General features: G+C 41.7%; 1 pseudogene; it reads right to left on the minus strand.

The window, feature by feature from the left end:
- Window positions 1-13693: 13693 nt before the first annotated feature.
- Window positions 13694-13811, minus strand: LOC117241369 (annotated as a pseudogene).
- Window positions 13812-21189: the final 7378 nt, after the last annotated feature.

The following is a 21189-nucleotide window of genomic DNA, read 5'->3' on the forward strand; positions in this document are numbered from 1 at the left end:
TCCTTTATGACCGCTGCTATTTTACTTGTGTCTCGAACCGCTGCTTGAAGTAATCGAAAAGAATATCGGAGGCATTAATATAAATGAAGGGAACAAAGTCTCTGTGTTGGCCTTCGCAGACGATATCGTCTTGCTTGGTGAAAATACGAGGGCGGCACAAAGCCAGATAGACGAGCTTCAGAAATACCTGGAGAGGTCGGGGCATGAAAATATCAGCAGAGAAAAGTCAAATGTTCCAGGTAATAGCGAAAAAGACACCTGGTTTATTAAAGACCCGGCAATAAAAATTGGTAAATTAAGGATACCCGGAAGAATCCCAGAAAGAGCCTTCAGGTATTTGAGTGCTAAAGTTGCGAGTGGGGGAGGCATGAGGTAGATTTGTCCCATATCACGAATATACAATACAAGCAGGCGATAGAGAATCTGATTCGAAATTATAAGCCGCAGAAAACGCTCGAAGTAGGGGTTGAAATGAATCTAATATTACAAAATGATCTTCCCGATTATGAAAGACCGCGAAGGTTATCCCCGCAAGATAAGGTCGAAGTCAACGGTCAGATCAAAATGTGGCTGAATGACGGAATAATACGCCAGTCACATTCCGACTATGCAAGCCGGATCGCGTTGATTGAAAAAAAAGATGGTTCAACTAGAATTTGCGTCGACTATAGGCGACTGAATCGAAAGGTAGTGAAAGACAGATACCCGCTACCCTTGATCGAGGATCAATTAGATTTGTCACAGGGATCGATAGTATTCAGTACGTTGGACCCCAAGAATAGATTCTTTCGTGTTCATGTCGGAGAAAGTAGCAGGAAATATACAGCATTTACAGTTCCTACAGTATGAATTTATTAGTGTGCCGTTCGGATTATGCAATTCACCAGCTGTTTTCCAGAAATTCATAAACGCAGTTTTCAAAGGATTGATCGTGACAGGGCATGTGCTGACATGGCAACCTGATGAAAAGCATCCTGTCTTCCTTGGAGCAGTGTGGGGATCACAGGGAAACAGGAAGAAGGAGAAGGAGAGAGCCTGTCGAGGTTAAAAAAAGGGCAGACAGGGCAGAGATGAAGAGAGAAGTGACGATAGCTAAGGGCGGATACCCAAAAAGAAAGATAGTATCGCCGGCTGAAATTATGAGAGTTGGGGAGTATAAGAGGCCCCGAAGAGGAGAGGTCACATACGCCGAGGCGTGTGGGAGGGAGAACAGAGCGATAAGGGGTGACTTCAGCGAGGACTCCGAAGGGTGGATGAGGGTAGAAAAAAGGAAGAGGAAGAGGAAAGCTTCCTTAGAGCAAGCTACCCCGATGGTGCGTCCGGGAAATAAACGGCAGGTTGGTGCCGAAGAGAGAGCGTACCAAGGAACAGGAGGAGGAAGGAAGCCATTCTAATTAAGGTGGAGGAAGGGAAGGTTGCGAATGGCTTCATGTTTATAAGAGGATAATGGAGGTGAGGAGTTCATTGGAGGGAGCCACGGGGGTCCGTAGGACGAGAGCGGGCCTAATTGAATTCGATAGGACGGTGGTGGTTAGCGAGGAGGCGGCCAAATTGAGAGCCGCCTTGAGTGATAGTACGAAGGTGGCCGCTCTGGTGAACAGGGCGACCCTACAAATAAGGAACATCGATCCCCTCACCAGCAAAGAAGAGCTGGTGGACGAGATCAGGTCGCAGTCGGCAATTGAGGAGAATGCGGATATAGAAGTCAAATCTATAAAAGCGGCACCATGGGGCACGCAAGAGGCGGTGGTGGTCCGCCCAGCGAGTGGAGTGCCTAGTGACGAGAGAGAGGAGGCTGAGAACGGGGTTAACGATAGCTTCTGTAAGGCAGTTAGCTAATATTCGGCGTTGTTATAGGTGCCACATGTTGGGGCATGTGGCGGCAGGGTGTACTGTTGCATGTCATGGCAGGGAGTTGTGTAGGAGGAGCGGCAGCGCTGAGCATATAATGAGAGATTGTGATAAAGAGCCGAGATGCGCAATGTGTCTGAAACATGGTGGCATAAATGCAAGGCATGTAACGGGTTCGTTGGCGTGCCCTATGGAGCGTTTAGGTGTTAGGAATAGACGGGGGCCCAGTTAGGGTTCTACAAATAAATCTAAATAGATGCAGGCTTGCGCAAGACCTAATGATGCAGTGCGTATGCGAAAGCAGGGTGGACATTGTGGTCATCTCCGAGCCCTATAGGCAGTTGCCATTTTGGTTTAATGACGAGGGTGGGGATGCATCGATATGGGTCACCCTGTTTAATGGAAAACATGCGGCAAGCGAGACCCTGATAAGAAATGTAGGGATTGTAGGGTTCAGGGTTTGTGACGTATTTTGCGTCAGTGGGTATTGTTCCTCTAATAAGAGTAAGGGCCAGTTCAACGATTATTTGAAGGAACTGGAAGGGATCATAAAGGAGGGGAGAAAAAGAGCACCGGCGATTATGGTTGCCGGTGACTTTAATGCAAAATCCTCGGTGGGGGGGGGGCTCTAAGACGGACCGTAGGGGAACATGTCTGCTGGACGTTACAACGAGGAACGAGCTTATACCTATTAGGACGACGGGAAACTATTCCTTTCTGAGAAATGAAAGGACTAGTTTCCCGGATATACTTAGTGTTAATAGACGAATAAGGCTGAGTTGGAGGGGGAGTAGGGTCCTAGGTTGGTACTCAGCCTCTGACCATTTTTATATTGAGCATAAGTTTAGGGATAATATTAAGCGAGTGGAGGGTGGCGCCTTTAAATATTTGACAAAAGAGATGGATGTAGAGGGTTTTTTAAACAAATATGACGGAGTCTATGACGAACATGGTTTTAAATTTGACGAGACGGCATGCGGCGAAGGGCTGCACATGAGTCTGGAGCATACGTGTGCCGTGGACTTGAAGAGGAGATACGCGGCGAGTGCGAAGAGGAGCGCCAACTATTGGTGGAGCTAGAAAGAGCTAGAAAAAGAGCCCAGCGAGCGGTGGCAGCCCGCAAGGATGATGCCGAGGTCCTGGTGGCCGAATTCAAGGATGCTAGGAGGCGGCTGAAAAGGGCGATCGGGCGTAGCAAGGAGGAGAGTTGGAAGAAGCGAACTGCACAGGAAGAGACATCGATCCTACCTGGCGAAGAAGGAGGGTTAGGCATCGAGGAAGTAGACATGAGGATGGCCGTTGGGAAATGCGATTCCAGGAAGGCGGCTGGAGTGGATGGGATTCCTGGCACTGTAGTGAGAATATTGGCGGAGCAAAAGCCTAGCGTTCTCCTGACAGTGCTCAACGGAATTAATACCTATGGAAAAATACCGGCGGTATGGAAATAGGCTAGGGTGGTACTAATACCCAAGCCTGGCAAAGATCCTGCGACGTCATCGGCGTATAGGCCGATTAGCATACTGTCGGCGTTGAGAAAGGTGTGGAAGCACACGCTGAAAATGCTCATCGAAAGGAGCGTTGGTCTGGATCTCTTTCATAGGGACCAGTATGGCTTTCTTCATAAAGGAGGGGGACTCTTGAAGCCCTGGATAGGACGGTCGCAGTTGCTGAAGAGTGCAGAAGGAAGGGCCTGGCGTGTGTTCTGGTCGCCCTTGATGTGAAGAACGCCTTCTACACTCTAAGGTGGGAGAGGATAATGGAGGAGGATCGAAGGAGACGGCTACCGGGACGGCTACAGGAGTTGTTAGCGGACTATCTGGCTGAGAGGAGAATACTGATACACTGTCGTGACGGTGTCGTAGGGAGGAACGTCTACACGGGGGTTCCGCAGGGATCGGTCTTAGGACCGTTACTGTGGAATCTCGTGTATGACGAGGTGCTGGAAGCGCTGGACCGGGAGAAGGATACCGAAGCAGTAGCGTTCGCCGACGATCTGGCGGTTCTACTCAAGCTCTGAGGGTTCCACGGCGTCAATGAGAAGATAAAGGCGATCATAGCCTTGGCCACTAGGTGGTGCTGCGAGACTGGAGTGCACCTGGCCAGGGAGAAGACGGAGGTTATCCTCTTAACAAGGAAGAGTATACCGACGATTTTTAACTTCGACGTGGGGGATGGGGGCGAGATTTCCACTAGCCGTGTTGTGAAGTACTTAGGGGTAGTGTTGGATAGTGCTAGGGGATTCTCCCCACCTCAAAGCAGTTTGTGATAAAGCGGAACGGTTCTTGGGCGCTATACGGAGCCTACTCCCAGACGTCGGCGGGCCCAACGATTTAGTCAGGAGACTGTATTATGGTATCTGGGAGTCTGTGGTTCTATATGACGCACCGATATGGGCCTCCTCCCTGGGAAGAGAAACAAATAGGACGATCATGAGAAGGGCATAAAGGGCGGCGTTGATCCGTATGTCTACCGCCTACCGTACGGTGTCACATGGGGGTCTGTGTGTGCTTACCGGTAGCATGCCGATTTACATCAAGGCATGGTTGCGGTGGAAGCAGTATGGAGTGAAGAGGCGGATCAACGAGAGCCCTGAAGAAATGGCACATGTTGGGCAAGAAGAAATGAAGGATTTGGAGACGGAGGCAGAGGACAGGTGGAGATTGGAGTGGGCGTTCCACAACCCCACAATTGAACTACGAGACTGGTAGAAGATCCGCTGATCTTCTGCAAAAGAAAGAGGAAGATCAACTACCATACAGATGCAGATCCTTACGTAACACGGTATCTTTAACTGGTACCGTCATAGGATCGGCAAAGAGTCGCACACCAGTTGTTGGGATTGTGGTGCGGTGCTGGATGACGCCGAACATGTGCTCTTTTGGTGCCCTAGATGGACGGAGGAGAGAACGGAGTTGGAGGTCGCGATCGGTGAAGACTTTAAATTGGAGAACCGGGCCGTTGAGAAGATGGCCGCGGAGGAGCGGTTTTGGATAGGTTTTATGATTTCTGCACAAAGGCGATGAAATGCCGGCTTTCTAAAGAAAGGGAGATGGAGGTCAGGAGAAAAAGGGAAGAAAGGAGGAGAAGAAGGACCAGAGCGTGTTGCGAAGTGGGCAATTCTTTTAGAGCAATTCAATTAGGCCAGGGAGGAGCATACTGCACATCGACGCGCTAAGTCGAAATCCGTTGCTCATGGTCATGCTGCTAGACGAGGACGAACAAAGGATTGTTGCACGGCTAAGGAAGCCGCATTTGCAAGAAGATAATCTGCGGTAGATCCGGGACAACATCGAACAGCACGAAGCTGGCGGATACGTTTCAAAGGACGAAGTTTTGTACAAAGAAATAAAGGAGATACCATTGCTGGGCGTGCCAAAGTCAATGCAGACTCGAGTGGTTCGACGAGCTCACGAACACGGCCATCTGGGCATCACTAAAACGGAAGCGTTATTAAAAAGGGACTATCGGTTTGTGGGCATGCGCGAGAAGGTGGATAAGGTAGTGCAGAGTTGCATCGATTGTATCCTTGCGGAGAAAAAATAAGGAAAACGAGAGGAGTTCCTGAACCCTATTGACAAGGAGGAGTTGTCATTTGACACTTATCGTGTCGATCATCTTGGACCATTGCCATCTACGAAGAAAAGGTACCGGTATATCTTCGTGGCGATTGATGCCTTCACAAAGTTCGTTTGGTTGTATTCCACAAAATCAACAAGTTCTGCGGAAGTTATTCGCCATTTGAGGAAGCAGTCTGTAGGTTTCGGAAATTCGAGAAGAATTATCTCGGATCGCGGGACGATATTCACAGCCGTTGCCTTTGAGGATTATTGGAATGAGAAAGGTATACAGCACGGCTGGACTACAATGCACAAGTAGAAAGAGTGAAACGGACGCTTAATCCCCTATTGACGAATTTGTCTGCGCCAACACCAGACAAGTGGTTACACCTAGAGATAGCGCAAAGGTATTTGAACGCAACCACCAGCAGAAGTACGAATGTTACCCCGTTCCAACTCTTGTTTGGAACGCGGATGAGAATGCGCGCAGCTGGTCGAAGACGAGTGGGCCGTGATGTTCTAGGAGGAGCGAGATCAGCTACGCGTAAAGGCAAAAAAACGGATCGAGGAAATTCAAGCTAAAAACAGACGGACGTTTAACAAGAGACGTAAAGAGGCAACAGCGTATAAGACAGGAGATTTAGTGGCGATCGAGAGGACGCAGGTCCTGGTCCGAAGTTGCAGTCGCAGTTCCTTGGGCCGTACCGCGTGGTAAAAGTCTTGCGGAATGACTGCTATGTGGTACAACGAGAGGGCGAACACGAAGGGTCACGAACAACAACCACGGCGGCTAATCGCATGAAATGGTGGGACGTTGTTGAAGTCAGAGGTGAGGGTGAAATTAGTGATGATGAGCACATCCGAGGGCAGATGTGATTGTCAGGTACGGCCGAATGTAGTATCATGCACGAGGGGCCTAAGAGGTGTTGTGCGGATCGTAAACAAGCGGTTGCCTAGGTGTGAATTATAAACAAGCGGTTGCTCAGCATATGCGTACTGGGGCTATGACAAAAGACAAGGGGATGCTAGGGGACGATAAACGAATTAACAGGAGTATGAATTGAGAAGTCCGAGAGTGCGGATTGCGTTATCAAGATGGTGTTGTTAAAAGAGAGTTGAATTTGCGTTGACGAATTGTTAATTAATTATCTAATTGTTTTAATTATTATACGTTTATTGCAATTGGGTCATGTTTAATAACCACTGTTTTCTGTTTAATTAACATCTGTTTAATCCATTTATCATTAATAAACTAATCATAATAATTTACGATATGGACATTTGATAACTAATAAAACAAGTTTAAGTCGTCATATTATCCTTTCTGGGGACGACTCTGAACAGGTATCCAATGTCAAGAGCGCTATAATTGTCCGAATAACTACCGACATTGGCGCTGAGATTATGCGGGAGATAGAGGAGGTGCAGATGTCACTCCTTCTAAAGGCCTGAAGGCTACCTATGTTCATAGGCTCAGGCAGCCATCCCATAAAGTACGACCGGTTAGAATATACGCGCTTCTGCGTGAAACGATGCGTATCCTCGAAAATGAGGTTAATCTCTTCCAGGCGACGGTGGCGAGTCCAACCTTAGGGCGACTTCAAGAGGTGTGGATCATTCCAAGAGGTCTCGTCATTCCGGCAATGAATTTGGGAAGAGATCGCGGTGCCTCAGAGAAGCTCGGACAATGAGATGTCATTCGCATGTCAACGTCGGCGCTCAGAAAATGTCTTATTAGACACTAGTTACCTTCAAAGACAAAGAAATTCTGACCTGGCCTGGCCAAAATAATGCTCTAAAGAAAACCGGCCACGTTGCTGCTATTATCCTTGCGAAAGGCATAGCTACAAGATATCAACAATATTTTACGACAAAGAGCAAGTTAACTCCATTATATTATAAGATTTCTATCGTAAAACGATGTTATCAAAAACTTTTGCACGTAACTGTATATATAAATTAGCAACAAATTAGCAACACTGCGGTTTAAAGACTTACTTCAGGTTAAACACAGACGTTGATTCAAGAATCACCCAAAATTTAATGAGCTAGAGAGGAGCAGAGTTCAGTTCTAAGTTCTGCTGGGTCTGCCATTTAAGGTCTATCTACGGATTGATTGATAAAACAGATTCTAAGGATTTCAATTATTCTACATATTCGAAAGCCTTTCATAATATTATAAACTTTTGTGTTCTAGCTTCCATCATTATAGTATATTATTATGATTAAAATGATTGCCATTTTAGCTATTCTATTAATATTACTATATTCCTTGTACAAATATTGTTATTTGATATTTCTGTTCTTTGATAAATCTCTTTAAAGATAGTAACCTGTAAATTTCTACACGCCCACGATCGCTGTCCACTCTCGATCTTACGAGATACCATTGGAGTAAAGCGCTCGTCTAAAGATCAGTGCCCGCTGGCCAAACACTGAACTTCGTAAATTGCTCCCCAATTGGTTTTCGAATAGAACTCTTTTGCTTGCTGTTACTTCGCAAACAGCTTCAAGGACTGTTCACAATGTAAAGTTGCAGAGGACAACCTCTCTGACGGATACTTCCATCGTGAATCTTTGTTCGCGAATAGAATAGAGTTGGTTCCAAACAGAGGACATAAAAATTTGGCCATGCAGGTCCTAAACCGTAATTCCTTCCATATATCCAATGATTGTTCGCAAACTGTTCAACAGCGTGATCTCGGTGACCGAACTTTCCCTAAACACATTTAATGAATAGCACACTTCAATAACTGTAACTTCAGTAACAATAAAAAAATTAAAAATATGTATACATTAAGATATCTACTAATTATTACACATTATATATGTCGGGTTTACATTAGAATTAGGGTTAGGGGCGTGAAACGAATCTTCGTTTGGGTTACACGTTGTCGTTATGCAATAGAGAAGACATTGACTAGTGCAAATACGATTATTATAGAACCGGACAAGTAACCGTGGTAGTTAGGTACTCGAGAAACTAATGACAATGATCCTAGGTTCAATAACGAATCCGCGGTCGACGGGATGATAGATGGACGTACTCACAAAATCTAAGTCGGACGCGTAATATTCACTGGTCGTAAAGGGTTACTCCTTTCATCAATGAGGTCGCGAGCGAGAATGTCTTTCCCGCCCCGATGATGCCACAGAGGAAAACTATAATGGGGTGTGTCTAAGGACACGAGATCATCGGATTCGTCGAGAAAAGCCTTCGTTCAGAAAGTAAGGGAAATTGGCGTTGCTGCTAATTGGTCAATCTCCATATCGGTGGTTAGAAAAAGATGCTAGCCGCCCTCGAGGGAAAGTTGCTAGTGGGAGACGCCGCTCGTTGAAAAATATGTCTCCCCTATCTTCCCGTAGTTGGGACAAAGACCGTTTGTCTGTTTGAAGGACTTTAGTTAACTAAATCTTAAGATTTATAACGGGCCCTCGAGCTAGCTGAACATGTACTGCGGAGACGCATCGACATCTGGCAATCATCTTACTCGAAGAATAGGGTCTGCGTGTGGCGAGCTACGGGACAGAGACCGTTGGAATGTGTACTGTCGAGTGTTACAACTATTTCCTTTTTAAAGAGAGCTATAGAATTATTCCATGCCTTTGTTAGACAAAGCGTTCATCCCGTGACCGCGGCTACGTTCGGCGATTGACTGTCGCCTCGAGCCCAAGCTCATTATCACAACTCTCGAACAATTACAATCGGATTGAATAACTACAATTGTTCAATTACAGCTATAGTAGACTCTAGGTTACAATGTTGCGGGATTATCCAAAGTTTCAAAGGCTCCGGTGTTCTTTCATCTCCGACATATAAATAAGCGTAGCGACATAGAAGAGAGAGAGAGATAATTCCTTAGTTCAGAGTTCCTCAGTTCCCCAGTTCTTGTTAGTCTTGTTAATCGACGTGTTTGCATTTGTCAATTTGTAAATTATCGCAAATCTATCAAATTAAAATCTTGTAATTAATAAGAGTGAAAACATATTGCGAACGATTCGAGTAACTTCGAGTATTTGAAATTTCAACGACAATTCTGTCAATTTCCAATTAGGATATGAATAAACATTTTTTGTGAAGAATATTTGTCTAATAATATAATAGGATTAAGCGAACATTTATTTTCACCGACTTTAATCCTCTCCCGTGCCAGTACTCCTGCGCGTAGCAGGTTAGCCGAAACGTGGAGTTTAATTGTCAATCGCATTAAATAACAGACAACACTACAATTTAATCTGAATTCAAAAATTAACGGCAACACAACCAAAACGAACCAAACAAAAACGTAACAATATTGATTTCTGATCCGGAGTCTAATAGTAAATTTGTCTTAGTTTTTAAATCTGGGGAGACTATTCTAGCGGTGGGAGTACTTGGAGTTTCGTTCATTTTTATTGAAACAATCCGGAGAGTCCAAATCTGAGTCCGATCCTTGGTGATTTTCTTTTGTCAATTCTTCTCGTATTTTCTTCTCTTTTTGATCCAGCAGGAAGGTTTTCCCACAGTATTTGGTGGTGGTTCCGTTGGTTTTACAGCCGGCTTTACATTCGCTCTGGTTTTTGTTGTAGATCGTGTAGTTGATTTTACGGGGATCGCTGCTCGTGTTTGTTTTACTGGCGTAGGCGCCGGCTTTCTTGCTACTGCCTGTACTCTCGGGCGATTCGGAATATCGTTCCTTCGTGGCTCGCCCCATTCTCCCGAAGGACGTGCCCGGTTTCCCGATTGTTCCGATGCATAGGGTACGATTATCCTAGCGTCTACTCTGGCTTTGAATGTATAACAATCTTTTATCAAATGCCCAGGTTTTTTTGCAATAATTGCATGTTAGCGCATTTTGTCTCGGAGCGTTTGGGCCATTTTGCGGCGGCGATATGGGTCTTCGATCCTGGCGGTTGTTTCCGATGTTTTTACTATTGCTCGGGGGACGAACGTTGTTACGATTGTAATTGTTCGGAGGTGTCGGACGTTGGTATTGCGTTCTGTCGTTTGCTCGTTTTAATTCTCGCGTTGCTTTAACGGCTTGGCGATACGAGTTCTTCTAAAGAATGGTATCCCGCTATTTTTACTCGCAAATATACCTCGTTTGGGAGTCCCTTAACGAAGGCCTCCCTTGTGTCCCAATCTATTGTGTCTTGAACATCCTGAGATATAATACCGTAATCACATCTTTCTCCGTCCATTATTGCTAACCTAAGGTTTCTGACGCGATCTATATAGTCTAGTATGTCTTCCCCCGGTCGTTCCAATATTGTTCCTAATTCTCCCTTATATTCGTTAAGGGATTTCCCTGGGCCGAACATATCCTTTAATTTGTTCCCGAAATCGTCCAAACTGTTTAGCTGACTGTCCTCTACGGCGAGGTACCCGTGCCCGCGAAGCTTATTCATTAATAATTTTACCAATTGAGGCTCCTGATGCCGCGGAATCATGTTTCGTGCGCGCTCGCATGCTCTTAAAAATTGAAATACTGAGGGTCGATGTCTGTCGAATATTGGTACTGACTCGATCGCGTCTTTTAACTTGATTAGTTGGGGGCTACCGTCTGTCGGTATTGTCACCTGAGGAATTATCGGCAGTGATACGGGTGTCTCGATTTCCTTTTTTGTTTTGAGTGAACGCATGTCGTCTTGTAATTCATTGGTTTTTGTACTCATGTCGGCTCATTACTCGAAAATTTGCATCACATGCTCTTAGTTTTTCTGACAATGTCAAGAGCATGTCTTCGTTCAATGATTCTAATGGAGTTGCCATATTCTCTATTATATTTTGTCAATAATCGTAAGAACTTTAATCCTCTGTGGAGCGCATCCCACCGCTGCCACGAAAAAAATATTTTAATTGTTATTGTTACGTTTTCAATTGAGTTGTTGTTTTTGTTTTTCTTTTTTTTTATTCTTACTTTCTTGGGCCCGTTACTATAGTAATTTACAATTATATGTATGTCGGAGATGAAAGGAAAGCCGAAGCCTTTCCTTGGAAATTCTGGGAACATCCTCTAGTACCTTAGCCTAGATTTTATTATAGTTGCAATTGCATAAGATTTGTAATAAGCGAGATTGGGTTCGAGGTGACAATCGGTCGCTGAACGTAGCCACGGTCACGGGATGGATGTTTTATCTAACGGAGGTCTGGAGTGGTTGTATGTGTTTTCCGAGAAATGTGGTTGTGGCGGCATGCGGCCTCGAGAGCGGGCCTAGCCACGTGTGATGTTGCCTCGGAGGTGCCGATGCAATGGGACATACATTGTATTAGTAATCAAAACTCCAGGCAGAAACTGCCTAGCAACGGCGTTTGGAACTTTCTCGATGCTTCCAACGAGTGTGCCTAGCAACGGCGTTTGGAACCTTCTCGATGCTTCCAAACGGGTATAGAAAACAAAATGCAATCGTACAGGGAGAAAAATCTCCACGAGGCTGGCATTCTTGCGATTGCCTTGGAGAGTGATACATCGAGCATTTTCGACTATCGCATTTGCGTCTAAGTTAGTTTCGCTTAGTAAGGAGTTATCCCGGTGACCGTGGATTCGTTTGAACTCAAACATTGCTAATAGTATTATTTAATTTAATTATTCGTAGATCGTATTATTCATTAGGCTTAGTGTTTGTTAGACTTATTATTAGTTGTACCTATTATTTGTTAAGCTTAGTGATAGACCTGTATATACGTGTAAATAAAATCTCGGCTTTGTGAAACGATGGCTAGTCCACATGAAGAGTCGTCGCGCGCCCAAGATTCGAATCGTGATCCGACATGTGTATGTATGTATGTATATGTATGTATATGTATAAATATGTATATGTATATGTATTTATCCGTGTAAGTTGTCGATAATGATATTGTAGTCATCTAGGGGGACAACGGGGCAAGTTATCTTTCCAAAAGCCAGAAAACTTTTTTCGGTTTCGGTAAGATCCATGTAAGCGTTTATACACTCAGTACTGGATGTCGCGGGTTGTATCTGTGACATATCTATATCGCACATTCGGCAATGCTTTGCTGTAGTTCGCTCCGGTACTCCACACAGCAAGTGTGTTGGCGTATCTTCGTGTAATTCTTGATCCTCCGGATCCAATCAGTCTTGACAAATAAAAACATATTGGAACTAGTAAGCAGAGCGGATTAGATGGACGCAACAACTGAATAACAATTCCTCGTAAGCATCCGGGTAGTCCTTAGGTAAGATTCCATCCGGAAGGTATAACAATTGGTTCTTCTGATTGTTAAATTCAACGCCCATTCTGTGTAACAGAACAAAAATATTTTATTATTAACATGTCTCGCTTTATTATGAAGTTTTTGTTGATTCATTTTGTCAGTGCGTCACAATGGGATTTTCCTTTCGGGGTATTGCCTTTATCTTTCAGTGTTTCATATATTCCTTCTAATTCGTCAATCATGGACGGGTTGATAGCTGATTACGATCCAGTTATCCTTTCTCGTGACTGTTCGTTAACAGATTTTAACATTTTTGCTACTGTGTATTGTATTAATTGTCATTTATTATTTCTTCTTAATCCGTTCACCATGAGTAGTTAAGGGTTTAATAATTTATTATAAGATTTTAATCCATGGTTTGTTTCTCGTGGCTGGTTACAACCCCTCTTCTTCTTGCGCTGGAATACTACTTGCAGTGAATAAAAAATGAACGAAAAAGGATAAACTAAATAAAAGAAAACAAAACAAGATATGCACTGGAACAGTCCGCATGGGAACCTCTGACGAAGATACCTCCGTATGCATCATTAAACGTTAATATCGAAATGACCAAAACCTATGTTCATAACAGTAAATCAAATCAAACACCGGAGGCAACAATCACATGGAAATAGTAATCAAAATCTACGTAATGATAATATACCAAATCAACAATCAAGATGCACAACCCGTCATCCGGAAGCCGACGCTACTCACCGCGTGTCAATGCAAGGGAGAAAAACAACAAACAAAACATATCTTATTAAATAAAATATAAGAATATAGACAAAATCACTCCAATAAAATAACACCCGCTGGGAACACATTTAGGCATATATGCACACATGAATAAATAAGGCACTGTTACCAAGTAAAGTCAAAATCTACACACGGAGCATCAGGATACATTTCACGAAACCTATCTAAACACCATGAGAGTACTTCAGGACAAGTACCCCCCCTTGATCTGAGGAATGGTGGCGTAGGAAAGCCTCCAACACTTGATCAGGAATCTCCTCTGAGAAACGAACCTTCGCGCTGGCATCCGTATCAACCACCGCATGGGGGGCGCGGCGGGCCCAGCGCGCTCTGCCAACGCCACACGGAATCCCAGGCGATCACCCATCCAAGTACTATCCGTGCCCGGCGCTGCTTAACTTTCGTGATCTAACGGGAACGAGTGCACTCAGCGCGGCCAGGGCATTGCCTACTTTCACTTGAACTGGAATGCATTTAACTATGTGTACTGCTTCTCCTGCGACCAAAGCCATGTGTCCTGGAGTTTTGGTTATTGCATACGCAAATTCATCAGGTAATATAGTTGCTAGACTGAATGCATTCTCTATTATTTTCTTTTCCGAGATGCATCTTAGTGTCAATATATCCTGATAGAGTACCGTTATTTGTCTTCTGACAGTTTTTCTACGTAAATGAATTTTGAGTTAACGTATGTGAATATATCCAAATTTTTGACTGCTGTTTTACGTTTGGGTATAAATGTATTTCCTTTAGTCGTTTTTAGGAAAAAGAGCTTGGGGTGTTCTGTGGATAACAGGGTGTATCCGCACAAAGGCTGTTCTCCAGTTTTGGTTAGCACAAAGGTTATTTCTTGAGTCGTAAAGGCAAAACCCGGTAGCGTCGGGTTGCTATTGGTTTTTATTTCTTGAATTTTTGTGGCGATTCCTTCGTACAAGACGTCATATTGCTCGAACTTACATAGGAATAGTGGATGTGGCTGCCAATAGGTGTATCCATCTTCTGAATCCAAACAAGTTCCTTTATTAATAGCGCATTCATTGAACTATTCATTAGACTTATTCATTAGACTAGCACTATTCATTAAACTTATTTAACGAATAGTAAGTTTAATGAATAGTATGATTTACGAATAATAAGTTTAATGAATGCTATTAACAACGTTTTTGTGTTTAAACGAATCCACGGTCAACGGAATAACTCTTTACTAAACGTAGACTAATCTTAGACGCAAAAATACGATTGTTGAAAATGCTCGATGTGTTACTCTCCAAGACAATCGCACGAATGCCAGCCTCGTGGAGATTTTTCTCGCTGTACGATTGCATTTGCTTTCTATACTCGTTTGGAAACATCGAGAAAGTTCCAAACAGGCAGTTTCTGCCTTGCTAGTTGCAGTTTTGCTAGGCAGTTTCTACCTCGAGTTTGATTATTAATACAATGTATGTCCCATTGTATCGGCACCTCTGGGGCAACATCACACGTGGCTAGGCCCGCTCCCGAGGCCGCATGCCGCCACTACCACATTTCTCGGAAAACCCATACAACCACTCCAGACCTCCGTTAGGCAAAACGTCCATCCCGTGACCGTGGCTACGTTCGGCGACCAATTGTCACCTCGAACCCAATCTCGCTATCACAAATCTTGAACAATTACAGCTAGGATAAAATCTAGGCTAGAGTAGAGGATGTTCCCAAAATTTCCAAGAAAAGGCTTCGGCTTTCCTTTCATCTTCGATATATATAAAAAAAGATAGGCGAATGAACAATACTTTATTCAAAAGGCGAAGTTACACTTCAGTAGCAAAATACAGACTGACTTACTTACTAAAGAACTGGGATCTTTGCCTCCTCACTATGATTCATATATATCACGGGTGGGAGTTCGGTTACTGTCTATTCTCACCGCTATCGCATGACCAGGTGTTGTATGCATATCCTGAGGTCGGCGGATTCCTGGCTTCTGGGCGACGTTACAAACTGATCGATCCCCTAATTTCTGTTACGATAATAGGGGTGGTTCAATTGAGTTTACACTAAATTAACAGGTATAAATTAATGTTTATTTCAACAACTTCGTAAAGAGATAGTTACGCTGGTGCGTATGTACAAGTTAAGTAAACGATTGATTTAAGGGTAGAAACCCGATAAAGGTATGTTGACTATTCTAACGATGAAAAATAAGTAAAGTTCTGTGACGATGCTCTGTCGGAGGAAAGCTAGTGATAGGTGTGTCTAACCATCGGATTTGTTGATGATAATGTTGGTTAGGAGAGCGAGGACAGTAGACATTGCTTCTGATTGAAATTGAACTTCGTATAAGTTGATGGAAATTTTATTGTATAAATCCAACAGAGTGTCGGTTCAAAGTGTTACAACAGAATAATGTGTTGAGCGCTAATTTAGGAGGGTTTTATATGGAGGTTTTAGTCCCTTTGGAGGGGCTGTTTTGTTATTATTTCGATAGCTATGGCATGCAGGATGTTTCGTCTACTTTATTACTGTTTCTGAGCGGGTGGCCTTTCTTGAGCGTGTGACACTTCCACCGGCATGTCGGTTGACGTCCACGGTTCGGCTAGCGAAAAAAGGAATAAATCGTAAAACTAAAGGATCGTTCAAAATTGACACTTTATACGTTCGTTCAAGTTTGTATAACGAGATTGCGATATTAATTACACTATGTTACGTAGATATTAGTCTATATTCACTATTTACTGAAACTGTAGTAAGACTGACTAAACTTCGATTTTGATGTTTTTTGCGTATGTCGTGCAAATCTATATTTTGAAAAATCTTTTCCTATCCATACAAGGACTGAACTTGCTTAATTTCCGAGATATTCGCGAAAGACTGCCGGTATCGCTTGAATGAATTCTGCCTATAGTTGTGCGTCCGCGCAACCTATGCGTAGGTTGCTACCGGATACAGTATTTTGTTCATAGTATATGTAGGTACGATAGGGGGAGATTGAAAGATTACGGGAGATTAAAAGATTACGGGAGATTGAAAGATTACAGGAGATTGAAAGATTACGGGAGATTGAAATATTATTTAACTGCCAGGTAAAGAGAGACGTCCGCTTGAACTCGCTGACTAAGCCCTCTTGTCTTGATGTAGGCATTCTCTGCAAACACACATATACATTCTTTTATGCAAAAACTGCCTAGGTCGAGTTCACCGTCAAGCCACAAAAACGCGTGTGCTCGGCAAAAACAGAATAAGCCGATGAACCACCAATCAACGAAATAAAGTTGATCATTGCAATAGACAATATAGAGGAAATTTATGTCGATTTTTCCCTAACAATAAATAATGTCAATGTTTGCGTACATTTATTGTACAATTATATTATTTATATAAATGTTCTTATGCTGTACAATTACATATATGTCGAGTCAAAGTCCGAATCTGGGCCCGAGGCGTCCTCTTGGCGGAGGCTTGGGACAGGTAAGGATTCCTCACTGAAGCTATTCATTTTTTTACACTGAAGTTATTTTTATTGACACACACAAAAATGTTACAGAGTTGACACAGCTCACAATGGTCACATACTCGCGACATCCGTGACGTCGTTCGTGGAAAAATAGGTCTCTCCTGTCTTCCTGTAACTGGGACAAAGACTGTTTATCTGTTGAAGGATTTTAGGTAACTAGATATTAGTGTTTATAACGGTCCTCGGGCTAGCCGATAACGTACTGCGGAGACGCGTCGGAATCTGGTAAACATCCTGCCCGGAGAATAGGATCTGCGTGTGGTGAGCCACGGGACAGAAACCGTTGGAATGTTTACTGTCGCGTGCCGCTACAAATATTTCTTTTAAGGAGAGCTATAGAGTTACTCCGTACCTTTGTTAGACAAAGCGTACATCCCGTGACCGCGGCTACGTTCGGCGACTAGCTGTCGCATCGAGCCAAGTTCATTATCACAAATCACGAACAAATACAATCGGATCGAAAGACGACAATTGTTTAATTACGACTATGATAGAATCTAGATTACGGTGTTAGGGGATTATCCCGAAGTTCCAAAGGGGGGGCTTCGATGTCTTTTCATCTCCGACATATATAAAAGACATTTTGTGTATATATTAAAAAATAAGACGTTTATTTCTAAAGTAATAAAAACTGATTATTCCGGAGAAGAATACTTCCGTTTAGTTATAATTTTCATACATGCATCTCTTCTTTCCCATTCCTTCATGACGTTCCGTATTAAATAAAAAACCCGAATGATCACCTTTTAACATCATTCATCTGATACTGAATTACTGAGTTTTCTCACATTTCTTATTATATCATTATGACACGAGTTTAGTCAGATTATCTAGGTACGTAGGATAAAATTCGTGGGGTCTGAAAACGTGAACTACCAGTATTCGCGAGCAACGGCCATAAAAGTTTGCCGAAGAAGTTTGCTCAAGAACACGTTCGCACATAGTACTCTTGAACACATGACCAGCCTTTAGGGAACGACGTTATCAATAACAGACACAGTAACCTGTATGGACGTTACACTACGTTCCAGGTAATCCAGAACAATCGAGATCTATATAAATAGGACCGATGAAGATTGGATCCACAATAAAACTAAATATAAAGCTCGGGTGTATCTCGCTCGGGCATTCCATTATCGCGTGTTCGCTACTGTAACAGTTCATCTGCGTTTGCTCGTTCGAAGGTTGACAAATCTTGAACAAGTGCTAGACTGGTGAAATTAGTCGTGGTGCTTTTACAATTTATCAATTTATCAATTCATTAATTGCAATTTATCAATTTGCAATCCGTAGGAAAGAGATAACATGCTCGATATTCTAGTTTGTAGCTGTAGAAAAATAAAACATATATTTTCTATACATCTTCTATATTGCACACCTCATTGAACATATAGAAAATCGCTAGTAGAACATAGATTATGAGAATATATTTAACTCATAAATACGTTGTGAAAATTATAGAGGAAAATATAAATAGAATGTAAGCCGGAGGTATCAAAATTATATGAAACTTTATTTAATATGTGTTGTAGAACGAATATATTATTCGCTATTTATAATATTTCATGTTTTAGTTCCCTTGTAAGATATTTATTATATTTCAATTATATACTTAGTTTTCGAATATCTTTCTGCTAAATTATATTATTTTCCTAGAACTTCATAATTGAATTTAATCTTACTGCTTGAAAACACTCCTGACTTAATCTATCCGAACACTTTCCGTAATACTCAGATCTGTTAAATTTGCGAAACAAATCAAGGTTTGAATATTTTCAAAAAGATAATAGTTTCAGTAAATTTAAGTGTATCGAACATTATCACGTTGAAAGGATCTCTCCGTTCAATGCGACTAACATGCTTTTCTTATCTTCCATATATTAAACTGATATATCTATGACTGTTTATAGCACTATATCATTACTAATTCTATTCACTGCTTAAATTAATTAAATTTTTTCTGAAAATTGCGTTTTGTTTCATCTCTTACTTGCCACGTTTTCGAATATAAATTTCGTTTAGATTAAACAACGTTTAATTTAACAATGGAGAAGTCATGACACAGGTTCATATATGTTCCTGCTCCGAATTTATATCACAGGAAGTTCCTCCTTTCTGAAGTTAAGATCACGATAAGTATCTGTTCTTCTGTCTGTTCTGATGGAAATAAGTGATCGATGAAATAGTATACAACGAAATATAATATTGTCAAATACACCGGAATCTGTTACAATATTCTTCAAGGACGGTATAGTTAATCGTCACGCAACACGGATGACTGTGATATTTGTGTTCTATCTGTTCCCTCTTCTTTTGCTATCTACTTAGAGACTCATTTTTTGCACTGATTCCTAACGAGCAATCTTGTCTGAACGTGTCGTTACTTTTGCGGATACTTGTACACGACTTCAATACGTATTCGCCATTCGGTCATTAAAGAGATTGAAGAAATTCTGATACATTTTTCTTTACGCATCGTCATCTCAAGAGTATTCCTATTAAAGCGTGCAAATGTTTCATAACGGTAATAAATACATCGAGTTCAGCAAACGTTCATATAGATAAAATTTTGGGCATCTAAATTTACTAGCGTAATGCGATGCAACATTTGCTTAAGTAGTTTCACAAACTGAGTTGAGTTTAAGAAATTGGTAGAACACTTGACAAAAAGCTTCTCGATGTTCAGGATAATATGCTCCATATATTATAAGGAAGTTTTTATGAGGCGATTGTTTCAATAGACTCGGATGTTAGAAAGGATATTTTACAGGATCCTTAAATCCAAGCTGAAATTGCACTTATAAGCAGAGGTGTAGTTTTTATATAAGGATTTCATCCTTGAGTGAAAACGCTAAATATGTTTTCACTTAAATGATCTTTTTATTTGTGTTGACTGTGTCAATTTTTTTTTATTGTTTGTCTTCAAGATTTTCTTTGCATGTTGTCTACTGACAGTCTTGAATGCAGTAATTTCATATTTGCAAATCTCGAAGGATTTGTGAATAAAACTGTCGCCAGAAGCCCGAGAAGAAAGAAGCATTAGATACTTCTATTATTCAATTATAAACTTTTAAAAACTATTTACTTTTTATTTTTATTATTTATATTATTTCTGAAATAATACTGACATTTGCTGTAAAATTTGAATGAATTCGACATCTGTGTTTTGGTGAGAAACATAGCTGTTGACAAAGCATCCACTGCATCCGCTGCACTGTATCGTATTGATTGTATTGTCACCTATAATATTATTATAGTTAGTTTCCAACGGTACAAAGATTATTGTATGGAGAAATTACGGAGTGTGTTGTTTGTAATCATAGCGGTGAAATTTTGTGCTCGTGTTCAGCAACTGGAGATCAAATTATGCGAATTGCATTTTTCTATGCAACAAAATGCAAATACGCCTATAGAAAATGTGTCATGAACAACCTACTTCTCGATAAATGTGCGGACATGTTTAAGATATCCAATATTCGAATGTTTTTGAGATGTTCATCAACTTTCTTCCAGAAGCTTTTGCATCTTACAACCTTTTCCATTGATTGCGATCTCATTGCGTATAGCTTTATTTGTAAGTATTAGGCAAGCAAATGTTTCATTTGTTCATTTATCCAAATTGAAACTTGATATTATTTCTTATTGTTGTTACTATATTACATTGCACAATCCTTGTATCAAGAGAAATATGTTAAAATTCCGGACATATATTTTACAGATAAAGCACAATTCTAGATTCCAAGTATACAAATGTATTCGTTTGTGAAATAATGAAAATCTCCTCTTCATGATTAGAAAATTGATGTGTACTGCATTGTATATCTGACAGCAATAATTGGATCCATTTCCTTCGCGTGTTCTGTTCACGTGGTCATCTGATTTCACATATAATATCGCATGCATCTTCTTTCCGTTTCCGTCTCAAACTTCAAAACGCAAGTTTATCGTTTCTAATCTTTTCACTTTTATGTTTTCTTCGTTTTCTTTTACTAATGATCGTTTTGTACTGCACCATTTATTTTTATTGCCTGATTACTCTGAGTACGAGTTCTTCAAACTATTCAAAATTCCTCATCGTATAAATAGATATTGCAAGTTCAAAACACGTTGCTGTGTCATTGGTCAATCTGCATAAAGTTCTCGACCAATATCAATATCTTTAGATTTGTTATAGATTTTCCAACATATGTTGATATACGACAAATTACAACATAATATATAGTACATTGTTGGCTAGAAACTTCTTGCATATTCTACAATTCCGTCCATCTAGACGGATTGCCTTTTCATCGCTAAGTACAATTTTTCTTTAATGTTTCCTGCATTGTATACTGTGC

The sequence above is a fragment of the Bombus vosnesenskii genome, unplaced genomic scaffold, assembly GCF_011952255.1.
Source record: "Bombus vosnesenskii isolate JDL3184/JDL3185 unplaced genomic scaffold, Bvos_JDL3184-5_v1.1 scf7180000015769, whole genome shotgun sequence".
In the NCBI taxonomy this organism is placed as follows: Eukaryota; Metazoa; Arthropoda; class Insecta; order Hymenoptera; family Apidae; genus Bombus; species Bombus vosnesenskii.